At 40.9% G+C, this 13,952-nt stretch overlaps 1 protein-coding gene across 2 annotated transcripts in view; it reads right to left on the reverse strand.

Annotated features, from left to right (window-relative positions):
* The window catches only part of NRG3 (neuregulin 3), an 873,187-nt gene that overhangs the window by 12,897 nt on the left and 846,338 nt on the right, over nucleotides 1-13,952 (reverse strand). The window lies entirely within an intron of this gene.

Below are 13,952 nucleotides of genomic sequence, written 5' to 3' on the forward strand. Positions count from 1 at the left end.
TCCCTCTATCACACCCAATGGTAAAGCAATTTACAAGTGCTTCTAATGAATTGCAGATACGTCTTGGTCACAACATCTTGTTCCTAATTCCTTTAAGCTATTCCTTCAACCCTGCCTCACCATATTTAGAATTTGGAACAAGTATACCGTAAAATCAGCTCCAGGCTACCCACAAAAAAAAAAAAAAAAAAAAAAAAAAAAAAAAAAAAAAAAAAAACTAACCAGGAAGGGGAATCATATATTCATGAGTTCTGGAGCAAAGACCAAGTAGGTCAATGTGGACGCTTATAAAAGCCTATTTTAAAAGCCTTTCATTTCTTGCTGTTCTTGCTCCAACAACACATTGTGCCCAGGCCCTATTGTGGAGTTCTTCCTGACTCCTTGACAGGACAGCTCTCTTAGGTAAGCTGTAGACTTTCTCTGAGTTCCCTTGGACAGTTCTCTAGCCTCCATGACAGCACGTAACACACAAGCCATATAGCAGGGATAGAAGAGAGGAAATTGATGAGGCTTTGGTGTCACACAGTATAGCAGTTCCTAAGTGTTAATACTCAACAGATTGCAAGCACCAAGAATACTGATCTCAAGGATCCAACAACTTTAAGAAATACCCAGCTACCCTTTGGTCCCTCTCAATCTGTGAGATTAGCCCATTTACCAATTCGGTATTGACCAATATTCTGGTCAAACATCACATGGCCAGCCCTTTGTTTTTCAAAGAATTTCAACAAGTAAAAGGAGAAGCAAAGTTACGGAGAGCAAGGGGCACATTCTCTTCTCCCAGTGGAAGTAAACATGCTCAGAAGGCAGAAAACACATTACAAACAATTTGCAACAACTGTGGGAACCATCTCGCTCTCTTTGTTTGATTTGTTACTAAACAAAACTGATTATCCATGTTGTTCTGGATGAGCACTTTCAGAAGCACCTTTTGTTTCCTCAGGCTTGGAGAGCTTTAACAGGAAAGAACATGGTTTAGGCCATAAGATTGAAAATATAGTCAAAAGATAATTTTGACAAACAAGGATCACAAAATATGATGTGCATTTTTGTGCAAGGTGAGAACACCTGCCGATGATGCCACATATTAATCTAGGCTTCTCCATGGGAAGGAGACACATTAGTCTGACTGTACCTATCCCTAAGAAGGCATTAGAACCTCCAGCATCTACCTTCCAATGGCACACAAACTATTATAGCTGTGTGAAATCAATCACCACCAAGACAATGAATCTCATCGTGTTGGTCTTACATTCTTACGCTAGACATATTCTAAGAAGCAAACAAATGGTTCAATGCATCTCTTCTCACATATCTTCCCTCCCCCTGCTCCCCAGAAAACAAAAAGGAATGGAAGAGAGGAAAATATTCAACACATATCACGTGCTTGCTCCAATGTAAATTTAAAAATCTAAATCACACTGTCCTTTTATTATATTTTTAAATGACACCTAGCCAAAGATCTCAAACTGTACTGCTATAGAATCACTGAATCCATTACACTCTAACAAACAGGTCTCCTGCAGAAGTATTATATTCAGCAGACAAAAACGTTCACAAATATTTGTGATTAGATTATATTGAGATAAGTTTAGATGAAATGTTTGGTTTTTATCACTCAGTTTTTGAATACACATACATGTTTATGCATATGTATATGTATGTCTGTGCGTGTGTATTTCCATATGCTGAACATTAGATTTTTAACCTGATTTCGAATCCTGTGCAGTTGGATAGAGAGCTGGAGGTGTCTACCTGCTCACATGGCTTTTTGCATAACCAGTTGAGCAGTCAAGTTGTGCAACTAAGTATTAAAGCAGGTAGGTAACCAGTTATCTCTACATAACTGCAGCTGGTTTTTTGGTTTTTTTTTTTCATTTGAAGTTATGGGCACAGTAAAATGAATGGAATACTGGCCACTTAGAACCACACTATACCAGTGGTTTCCAACCTGGGGTCCCCAGATGTTCTTGGACTACAACTCCCAGAAGCCTTCATCATTAAGCTGTGCTGGCCAGGATTTAGGGGAATTGTAGTTCAATAACATTTGGGGACCCAAGGAGGGGAACCAGTGCTATATACAAATATGACATACCACGTATGAAACAAATATAACACACCACATATGAAGAACGTGTAAAAAACTGAACATCAAATCAATCATACTGAGGGATCAAATACAGATATAGATTAAAATCCCGTTGTTTAGAGAAGTAAGTCACAACTAGAGTAAGCAATTTGAATCAATGGAACATACAGAGGAGTTGACAATCAATCCCCACTAATTAAACATTTCAAGGAATGAGAGAGAGAGAATTGTCAATGGGAATCAATGGAGAAATGATTTTTTTTTTTTTAAATGAAGCTAGGATTAGGCACCAGAGTGTCCACCACCCTTACATAAATGAGAGGAAATTGACAGAAAACACCAAAACAGACAGGAAAAAAACCCTGAAACACTATACAGTGGTCCCTCGACTTATGGAATTCATCCGTATTGGAACGGTGGCTGCAGGTCGAAAAGTCTGTAGGTTGAGGCTTCATTGACCTACAATGCATTGAAAACTGATTAATCTGCAACCGGCCGTTTTTGTTCCATTTTGGGTTTTTTTCCGGTCTGTAGGTCGATTCTCTGGCTGCAAGTCGAACCTGAATTTTGCGGTCAGAGAAGTCTGTAACTCGAAAAGTCTGTAAGTGGAGCTGTCTGTAAGTCGAGGGTCCACTGTAGTGAGGATGGAGAATGATCAATGGGCATGTCACACAAATGGACCATTTTGGAAATGAAAAAGGAGACCAGGGCTGTAGAGAAGGGAAGGAAGGAGATGGAGCAGAGTTTTGTTCAAATGTTCCTGTGCTTCTGGTAGTGTAGTTCCTTAAATGTGTGTATTAAATATAGAGGAGAGAGAAACGTGGAAGCTCCAACTCTTTCCAAATTGGATTCTATCAACCCCATGTTGATAACTGTAACTGTATGAAGGAAAGAGCTTACACTACCTGTGGAGGCTTTCTAGAATATTTGGAGTGGGTGATGTAGTGCATTGGCTGAATTCCTTGTCTTTTGTGATTTTTGTTGCTTCATCACCACAACACACCCCAGTAAGAGGTTTGCCACATTTGAGAGAATCCTCGCCTACTATTAAGAGCAAAACAAAAGTCTTCATTAAGGTCTTTGTAAGTAGCCAAAACCAGCACAGAAGGATTGGCTAATTGTTAAGAAAGACTATTCAAGGCTTAAAATTAGTAAATTTTCATGGAACAAAGTAGCAGTCATCCTTCTTTGCTTTGTTTTATATCTGACTTGACTTTGTTATTTTATTGTTTCATTGCTGTGCTTGCTGCTTTATTTTACCAAATAAGAGAAGAGGGTAATTCAGGAGTAATTCAAGAGTAATTAAAAAGAAAAGAAAATAAAGAAAATATAGAAGAGGCTCTCCTCTTCCGATGCATCATTTTCCACATGTAGAGGAAGTCTCCCACCTTGTAGTATTCCCACAAACTCTTTAAAAAGGATTGAATAGGGCAATTCTTCTTGCAGTCACCTAGCTTACAACTGGAGTCTTGAAATCTAGTGTATAGGAGCAACAGGCAGGCTGGTAGAATTCATCCCACTTAGTGGAGAAGCGTGTGGAAGCTAAGGGAAAAAATGCATGCTTTGTACACAGAAGGTGCTGGCATAAGTCCCTGGTGTTGCAGTTTTAAGAAAAGAATCAGATACAGATGGTGGGAAAGACTGCGCACTGAGAGCCTGAAGTGATGTTGTCAGAACATTTTGCTTTTTCCAGAAGTTAACTTCAGCTATAGGTTTGTGTGGAAAAAAAAGGAAACAAGACCACACCATAGAATTTATCCCTTTGTCCCTGAGCAATCATTCATTCATTTGTTTCCACCATGCCTTTCGTCCAGTGACCTTAACTCAGTACACATGGCTTCCTTCCTTCCTTTATTCTTCCAACAACCTTATAAGAAAGGTCAATCTAAGAAAAAATGGCCGAGCTCACCAGTCACCATAAAGGATTCACAGCTTAGTATGAGCATGAATCTGGATCTTAACTACTCCACCAAATAGGCTTTTCATAAGGCATCTACAAAATGGAACCTACAGAAACTTAGCAGCATGTGTATTGGCTTCCTTTCGGCAGCTATCCTGCCCAATGTGGTCATGTCATGAGAAGAAAGCAGCATGGCCACATTCTTCATACATTTGCTGAACATGTAAATCATTCAGAAAAGTGTTGTTTTTTTAACCTCCAAATTTCATAGCATTTTTTTTCTTAACAGCATAAATCTTTGACAAAGACTGCTTTGGTCTAAGAATATCAGCTAACTTGTTTGGTATTGGTTAATTAATCAAAATTCCAGTGCAGCCTGTATTCATCACTCACAGTATGTACAGCCTGATCTTGAGAAATGCCTTTATTGAAATGATTTGGACTTTTGTCAAAATGCCCAAAGATATTTGCTTCAGCTGCATCTTTGCCTCAAGTCTCATTTTACTAAAAATTTATTGGAAGGGGAAAGACAACATTTTTTGATTTTATTTTAAAAGGTTTTAGCTTCTCTCAAAATTTTGTACATATATAGAAATGAACATGAACTGCTGGTTTAGTGGATTTGTATATAGAATGATTGAATTATGCTATGCAAGAGGATGGTTGTACTCATTTGTTTATTAGATTAGCAGGGTATCATGTGGCTCTACAACCTAAGGATTGTCCAGAGCATTCTAAACCCGAGAGACTGTGGTACAACCACTGAATGTGAGTTGTGAATGCAAGATCTTAGGTTAAAAGCATTTCTAATTTGTGGTGAGGTTTATTTCTTGGCTGAACGTGGTTCAGCACCCAGCAGGTGCCCACTCAGCAGCAGCATCCCTTCCCAGCTCTTCCAGGGACTGCCGCTGAGTAGGTGCCCACTGGAAGGAGAGGGGCACCGAACCAGAGATTAGCTGTTCAACTGTGAAACAAATTGCACGAAACCACTGAAGCAGCAGTTCATGTCCATCCCTTCTTACATATAATCTTCCTCACCCCAAAATGAATTCACCTGTAGTTGATTTTAGATAACCTATTAAAACAATAATTCCTTCTCTGAAAAACAGTGCTATAGAACTTATTTTTATTTAGAGGGCTCAGCTTTTCGATTGAAGACATGGAATACCTCAGATTTAAAAAAAAAAAGCGGGGGAAAAGAGAGAAGGAAATCGAACAGTCCCAAGGGAATCAGCTATGCTTTCGTAACAGATTTTACACAGGTAGTACTCTGAAATCCTCTTGAATTTTACATAAGGCAAGATCAAGTAGGTATATTGACAATATCAGCACTCATATTATTTGGACTGCCATTACCCACACACACAGCTGCAAGAGCAAGACTTAATCCCGATATGTTTAGATTACTAGATTACTCTGTACAGGAGACTTTAAATCCAGTACCAAACCAATCAGGTGACTATCACTCTTGCACAACACTTGTAATATAGCAGTATAAAATAAATTGCCAGTGCACTAAACCAAGGCAAGGATTACAGTAAATCACCAACATTTGGAAGTTTTTTTACCTGTTCCAAGAAAACAATGTTAAATTATAATTTACTTTTTTTCTTTTAAAAGAATCTTTATTGAATGAATAAGGAAACAACAATAATAAAAAAATAGTATGGGTCTTTCATTAGAAATGTATGATCTGACATAACTTTTTCATACCACTGTAATTTGTATCAGATTAAAATATCACACCAAAGATTGATATGGGAGGCTGGTGGAAAATAAGTCTTGTCATTCTTATTAACATAAAAAAAATAAAACGAAACCACGTGTTGAGAAAGTCATTTTGGGAAATGAGGTTATTTAAATAATTTGAATCAGTGTGTTAGCTTTTCCATTAGGGCAATATACCATATTCTGTTTTTCCATGCATGCAAAGATAAACTGCACGTTCCCTTCCAGTTTGTGGCAATTTCTAAATGTGCCGTCATACAGAAAAAGATAATCTACTGTTTATGAAGTGGCTGTGCGGAACCTCATTAAGAGGTTCTATAATTCCTCCTCACTTTCTGCCACTCTGAGGAGACTGCAAAAATGGTCTTATCTATCTCCTGAGAAATCTAGACGTTGGACAGGAAGCAAAAGTTAGAACTGGATATGGAAAAACTGATTGGTTCAAAATTGGGAAAGGAGCACAACAAGGCTGTATATTGCCCCCCTGCTTATTTAACTTATATGCAGAATACATCATGCGAAAGGCCGGACTGGAGGAAACCCAAGCCGGAATTAAGATTGCCGGAAGAAATATCAACTTCCTCAGATATGCAGATGATGATGATGATGATGATGATGATGATGATGATGATGATGATGATGATGATAATAATAATAATAATAATAATAATAATAATAATAATAATAATAATAATAATAATAATAATAATAATAATAATAATAATAATAATAATAATATATTGTCATTGTAAGTATATACACAGTATACTCATACAACGAAATTCACAGACACCCAGAGACCAGACTCATGCACACACATAAATTCCTCAAACACTCCCCACCCACTAAAAGTCCCCCACTAAAAATACAAACATCTACACCGCAGGCCAAGTAACACAGTCCAACTAATTATTCACTACTGGTGGTCTTTAAGCTCATTATTAATTGCAATTATAGCTCTGGGATAAAAACTATTCAGAAAACGTGTGGTCTGAGTCTTAATTGTTCTATATCTTCTGCCAGACGGTAACAGTTCAAAAAAGTTATAAGCAGGATGGGAAGAGTCTCTCAGGATGCTGTGTGACTTCCTCAGACAGCGGGATGTGAAGATGTCATCCAGGGTTGGTAGCTGGAGCCCGATGATATTCTGGGCAATTTTAATGGTTCTCTGTAGAGCTTTTTTGTCCGCTACAGAGCTACTCCCAAACCATGCCAGAATGCCATAGGTTAGGACCCTCTCAATGATACCACTCTGATAGCAGAAAATGAGGAGGAATTTTAAAAACCTCTTAATGTGGGTGAAAGAGGAGAGCACAAAAAATGGTCTGAAGTTCGACATAAAAAAAACTAAGATCATGGGCACTGATCCCATCACTTCCTGGCAAATAGAAGAGGAAGATATGGAGGCAGTGACAGATTTACTTTTCTGGGCTCCATGATCACTGCAGATGGTGACAGCAGCCACAATTTTCAAGGACGCCTGCTTCTTGGGAGGAAACCAATGACAAACCTAGACAGGATCTTAAAAAGCAGAAACATCACCTTGCCAACAATGGTCCGCATAGTCAAAGCTATAGTTTTACCAGTAGTGATGTATGGAAGTGAGAGCTGGACCATAAAGAAAGCTGACTGCCGAAGAATTGATGCTTTTGAATTTTGGTGCTGCAGGAGACTCTTGAGAGTCCCCTGGACTGTAAGGAGAACAAACCTATCCATTTTGTAGGAAATCAACCCTGAGTGCTCACTGGAAGGAGAGATCCTGAAGCTGAGGCTCCAATACTTTGGCCATCCCATCAGAAGAGAAGACTCCCTGGAATAGACCCTGATGTTGGGAAAGTGTGAAGGCAAGAGGAGAAGGGGACGACAGAGGACGAGATGGTTGGACAGTGTCACCAAAGCTATGAACATGAATTTGACCCAACTCCGGGAGGCAGTGGAAGACAGAAGGGCCTGGCGTGCTCTGGTCCATGGGGTCACAAAGAGTTGGACATGACTTAATGACTAAATAACAGAATTTGAAATACCTTAACCTAGGCAGAACAACACTGCTATGAGACACCATAATGTCAGATTTAATTTTTGCCATTGTATCTGTTCTTGTTTAACTAGATGTAACAGTGGTTTATAGTTTAAATTATTAACTTCAGTCAATTGAGAGGGAACCATGACTCCTACATATTTTATTGAGGAGCTGTTTGTGGGAATATGTTAGATCAGATACATGTTGACTATCATGTCAAGTTTCAGAATCTTAGATTTGCTAGGGTTAATCTTCAACCCTGAGAATTGCAAAAGCAATCACCTATAAATCAAGTCAATCCCATCCACATCTTTAAAGAAAGAATGACTTAGACTGCTGGCTATTCTAAGCGGTATTGGCTAGACATAAAAATGCAATAATGAGTTGAGGAAGAGACTATGTGAAAAGATAAAGAGATAATGCAAAGAGTGTGTATATATGAAGGTATAAGAATTTATGAATAAAATTTTTTACTATTATTATATTACAATAGGTATTGTTGTGTTATGCCATTTTGTATTGATTTATAAAAAATAAATAAAGATTTTTTTAAAAAGTCTTTAAAGGAAGAATATCAATATCACACAAATACGTGGGGCATGTTGTGCCAAGAGATTAAGACATACTTGCAAACAAGGTGTGGGGGTGCCATTGCTCCATGCCTTTTAACAGTAAGAAATGTGTATTTTATGTTTTTGTATTGATTGTTGGATTATACTATAAAAAATCTAAAATAATTTTAAAATCATATAGCATTTTAGAGAATGGGCAAGCAGCGTTATGCAAATGTGTTGTGTCCTGTGCCCTTCAAAACAAATGGTGATTAAAAATTTAGGGTTGGATGTGGGCAAGCTCATGGGAGCCAGACTCAAACTTTACCCCGCCCTCAAACCATCTGCAGTTGCACTACTCAGATGGCTAAAAGTCCACTTTCAATTTCATTTTAAAAAACAACAACTCATAAACCTTTAGTCAGGTAAAGTAAAGTCCTGGGGTCCCTGTGCCTTGTTTTAAATAAAATTTGTCCTGAAATTCTGATTCAAGTGTATCCAGGAGGAGTCAGCATGCAAAAAAAGGGATGGGGGCTGCATACAATCTGGGGGGCACATGATTACACACACCACTGCAGAAAATGATGCACAAACAATATCCCCAACCTCTGATCGGCCCCAGTAGTGTATTACAAAGCAACAATAACAGCAAAAGGATATTTTGCTATTGTTGCTATGCCAGGTTTAGCAAATCCCTCTCAAATCTTTCAGATGATTTTAACCCCTATGTTAGAACTGGATCCTATTTGGTCTCTCACCCACACACATATATATGAGCTGAAAGTCTGAAGATTATTTTCATCCTCACTGGTATTAACACACACACACACAGAGAGAGAGAGAGAGAGAGAGAGAGAGAGAATATCATCCAACCCCTCAATATTCTGAAAGGTCAATCTGTGCAAGCAGGCCTCCAAAAATGTTCCCACTTTAATTATGGTGAATCAATGGTGTGATTTCTATGTACTTTCCAACCACATAATCTGACTTCTGCTAGCTTTTGTTCAACAGCACCAGTCAAAATATCTCACTTCGTTAGTATAAAAAAAAAAAAAAAAAAAAAAAAAAGCTAATATAAAATTTTTCTCTTCATTTTTGTTCTTCATCTACCAAAGAAGGTTGGCAATAAATCCAAATAAATACCTAAGTTTTTGCTTTTTTAACCCACTAGCTCATGTTTCTTTATGTCAATAGTTGCAGAGATAACCAGAAACCCACACCTGAAGCTGAATCCATTTAAGCTTGTACGTCATCCTCCCCCACTAGATTTTAAGATTCTGAACATGCAGACTTCAAGATATTCTGTACCTGGAAAACCCTGGAAATCAATGTGACAAACCCAGACCTACTGGGATCTGCCACACGTTAACTAAGCTGCCACCAACCATTCCCTGTAAGAAGTCACACAGACCAGGGATGGATTTTTAAACAATAAAAGAACAAGGTTTATTTAAATACAACACACAGGGAAAATAAAATAATCAGGTGAATAAGATAAAGTAACGTGGCTTATTCTCATTCATACATGCATACAGTTTGGTTCACACAGAACCCTTAACTTGAAGCACAGACCCTGAACCTATCAGTTCTGGCTAACCATTCAGACACCTGAACCTATCAGGTTGGTACTCTGACACACAGTAGTACCCTGTCTGACACACAGACTCCCACACCAGCTTCTTCTTCCCAGCTGATGCTTCGTCACATCCCAGCGTCTCCCACTTCACCACACAGGCTTCACATATATATACAGTACAGCCCCTCCTCCTGATGTCCCGCCTTCCACTCCCCATAGGATGGAACTTTCCCTCCAAACCCATGACAGACAGGTAACATCAGTGCTGTATGTAACACCTCCCCTCTTTATAAGTTGTTTTGTAGGGGGAAAGCTAAGGTGCTTTTTCCCAAAAAACAACCTGAATCCAAAACATACAAAAACATTTATACATACCATATCATACTTACTTATACTTACATTCTAAGTTAACCATAGCAATTAGGCATTTAACCATTTACCATATACATTACATCAATTTACCTTTATTCATACAAACCAAGTTCAAAAAACAGGTACATTTAACTTTTTGTCATCAATATATATACATAGTCCATGTTTCTTTCGCCGTCTTCATTCTTCAGGTCTTCTTGACAAGGCGTCAGCAACACAGTTCACTGACCCTCTGACCACCTTCACTTCAAAGTCATAGTCCTGTAGGTTTAAAGCCCACCTCATAAGTTTGCTATTGTGGGTTTTCATTGTCTTTAACCATTGCAGTGGTGAATGGTCAGTGCACAGAACAAAATGTCTTCCCCAGATGTAAGGCTTGGCCTTCTGGATCGCGTAGACTATGGCCAAACACTCCTTCTCCACGGTTGCCAAATGTCTCTCACCTTTTTGAAGTTTCCTACTCAGGTAGGACACTGGATGCTGGTCACCATTCTCATCCTCCTGGCACAGAACTGCTCCTACCCCGCTGTTAGACGCATCGGTGTAGATGATGAACTCCCTGTCGAAGTCTGGAGCACGCAGGACTGGGTAGTTGATGAGCGCCTGCTTCAACCTCTGGAACGCCTCCTCACAGTCGCTGGTCCACGGGATGCGGTCATCAGCCGTCTTCCTCGTCAGATCGGTCAGCGGAGCCGCAATCTCGCTAAACCTCGGGATGAACTTTCTGTAGTAGCCCACCAACCCAAGAAATGATTTGACTTTTTTCTTGGTGTTGGGTCTGGGCCAATCACGAACAGCTTCTATTTTGGCCTCCAGGGGTTTTATCACTCCTCCCCCTACCATGTGACCCAAGTATTTTCTTTCTGGGCTACCCAGCTGCAGTTTGTTCTCTTTGCAGAGCCTAGGCCAAAGCACTTCCTCCCCTGGGTCAAAGTGCCTCTCCCCGGCTCTCTGGTCATCCCAAGCTTTCTTTCTGACCTTTTGAGCTTGCAGGGTCTCTGCTGCTAGCTCTAGGTTTCTCTTTAGGTCCTTCCTCAAAGAGTCTCTATCTGTCACAACGTCCCGTGGGTCATCCTGGGTGATCTGCTCCCAATTTTGTTTGATCAAATCAAGGGGCCCTTTCACCCTTCTCCCAAATAAAAGTTCACATGGACTGAACCCGGTACTGGCTTGTGGCACTGATCGATAAGCAAACAAAAGGGATTGCAGCTTCTGGTCCCAATTGTTTGGATTCTCTGCCAAGTAAGCCCTAATCATACGCATTAGAGTCCCATTGAACTTCTCAGTTAACCCCTTACTTTCAGGATGATAGGCAGTGGTTTCCTTGTGCTTAATTCCACAGATTTGCCATAAGCGTTTCATGAGCTTTGATGTGAACGATGCGCCCAAATCTGTGATTATTTCTGAGGCAAATCCCATCCTGGACATATACCCCACCAAGGCATCTGCCACTGTGTTAGTTTCAATGTTAGTCAAGGGTATGGCTTCAGGGTACCTCGTGGCATGGTCCACAATTGTGAGAATGAACCTGTTCCCCCTCTTTGTGGCCTTGGGCAAAGGTCCCACAATATCCACCCCTATGCTTTTGAACGGAGTGTCAATCACAGGCAAAGGGCACAACTTTGCTTTGGTCCTATCGCGGCTATTCCCCTGCCTTTGACACACATCACATTGTTTACAGAACTCCCTGATCTGCTTCCCTATGTCAGGCCAGTAAAAATTCTGTGTGATTCTCTGCTGTGTTTTGTTCACCCCTAAGTGTGCAGCAAACATGTCAGAGTGCCCCCTTTGTAAGATCATGGGGCGATACTTTTCAGGTACCACCAGCTGACTTCTGATCCCATCTCCCCCTTTTGAGATATTCCTCAGGGTCTCTCTATATAAAATCCCCTTTTTCTCCAGAAATCTCACTGGGGTTTCAGGTGTTAGCTGGGCGTCAGTCACCTGTTCAAAACACTTTTGGAGAGTGGCGTCTGCCTTTTGCTCTTGTCCAAATCTGCTGTCTGTGGTTAAGGTTTCCACCACAGCTTCTGAACTCCCCTCTGCTTCCGTCTCTGGCTCATCATTACCCCCCGGAACTGTCCCCGTGGTGGCTTGTGAGCGTGTAATCACTAGCACCCGTTTCACATGTTCAGCCAGGTCATTTCCCACGAGCACGGCTGCTGGCAGAGTCGATGAAATCGCTAGCCGCCAAACTCCCCTCCAGCCTTGAAAGTTGACAGGTACCTCCGCGACTGGGAGTGAGATTATCTGCCCCTCAATCCCTGCTACCTTTATGCTCTCATTCGGGATTATATATTCCCTAGGAATAATATCTGGATGGCACAGGGTCACCTGAGAACAAGTGTCCCGCAGCCCCCGATACTGACGGCCAAGTATTCCTACGTCCACCCCTGCTGTCTCAAACAACTGAGAATCTGTTCTCACGAGCAAGCATCGCTTGACCTCCACAAGAGGACCACCTTCCTCAGCCTGATCAGCAGATGCAGCCGTTCCAGACTGAGCAGCCATGGCAACAGGCTCCCTCAGTGACAATGAGCCTTGCTCTCTCTGGACACAGAACACAGCTTTTGGCTTGGTTCCACTAGAATCCTGAGGCACCATTCCTTTTAGCTGCTTTAATTTCTCACACTCTGAGATTAGATGACCCTTTCCCTGACAGAAATAACATTTTCTGGTGTATTTTGATTCTCTCTCATCTTGTTTTAGTTTTCCCTCCAAAATCTGAGGTCTTGGTTTCATGTCTGAGGGCTTCCCTTCACCATGGGCCCCTCCCCCTTGCTGGTTTTTCCCTGGTCCCTGAGAGTACTTGCTGTAGGTTTCTTTGGGTTTACCTACAGATTTCCCCTCACCCAAGGGCTTTCTTATTTGCGAAATAAAATCTGCGATCTCGGCTGCTTCTGCCACAGATTTTGGTTTCCTTTCCCTCACCTGGAATTTCAATTCCCCATGCAGGACTGAATAGAACTGTTCCAGTGCTATCAAGTCTTTAAGCTGCTCATAGGTCTCTGTCCCCTCCTGAGATAGCCATTTCTCAAGCAGCCTCACCAATTGGGCCCCCACTTGGGTAAAAGTCTGCTCTGGTTTTTTTGTGAGGGACCTGAATCTTTGTCTCAGCTGTTCTGCATTTATCCCATGTCTTGCAAACACCAGTTTTTTAAATTCTGCAAAATCTCTCATCAGTTCCTCTGGCATCTCAGCATAGACCTCAGCCAGGCTACCACTGATTAAAGATCGCATGATGGTCATCTTCTCAGTTTCCCTCACTGAGAAGTCCACAAACGCTCTTTCCACTAAGGAAAAGAACACCTCAGGACAATCTCCCTTGTGGTACACAGGGAATTTCTTCAGGTCAGCCTTAGACAATTGGCCTCCCTCAGAATCCCTATTGTTATTATTGTTCTGATTCATCAGTTCCAGTTTTCTTAATTCAAACGCCATTTTCTCTCTCTCCAATGCCAATTCAAATTGTCTCTGTTTCTCCCTTTCCTCCCTTCTTTCTCTCTCTAATCTTTCCTCCATTTCCCTCACCCTCAGTTCATGCTGTTGGGCTATGAGCAATTTTCTGAGTTCTGGGTTCTGCTCTCCTGTGCTGTCACCTTGCACTGAGCCAAATTCATCCTCAGAACCTTGGTCAATCTGGGGGTCTTTCACTTCACCCATTTCTGCCACTTGGCTTCGAGTCAAGGGCATAATCCCCCCTCAGAACAGGCTGC

The sequence above is a fragment of the Pogona vitticeps genome, chromosome 3 (assembly GCF_051106095.1).
Source record: "Pogona vitticeps strain Pit_001003342236 chromosome 3, PviZW2.1, whole genome shotgun sequence".
In the NCBI taxonomy this organism is placed as follows: domain Eukaryota; kingdom Metazoa; phylum Chordata; class Lepidosauria; order Squamata; family Agamidae; genus Pogona; species Pogona vitticeps.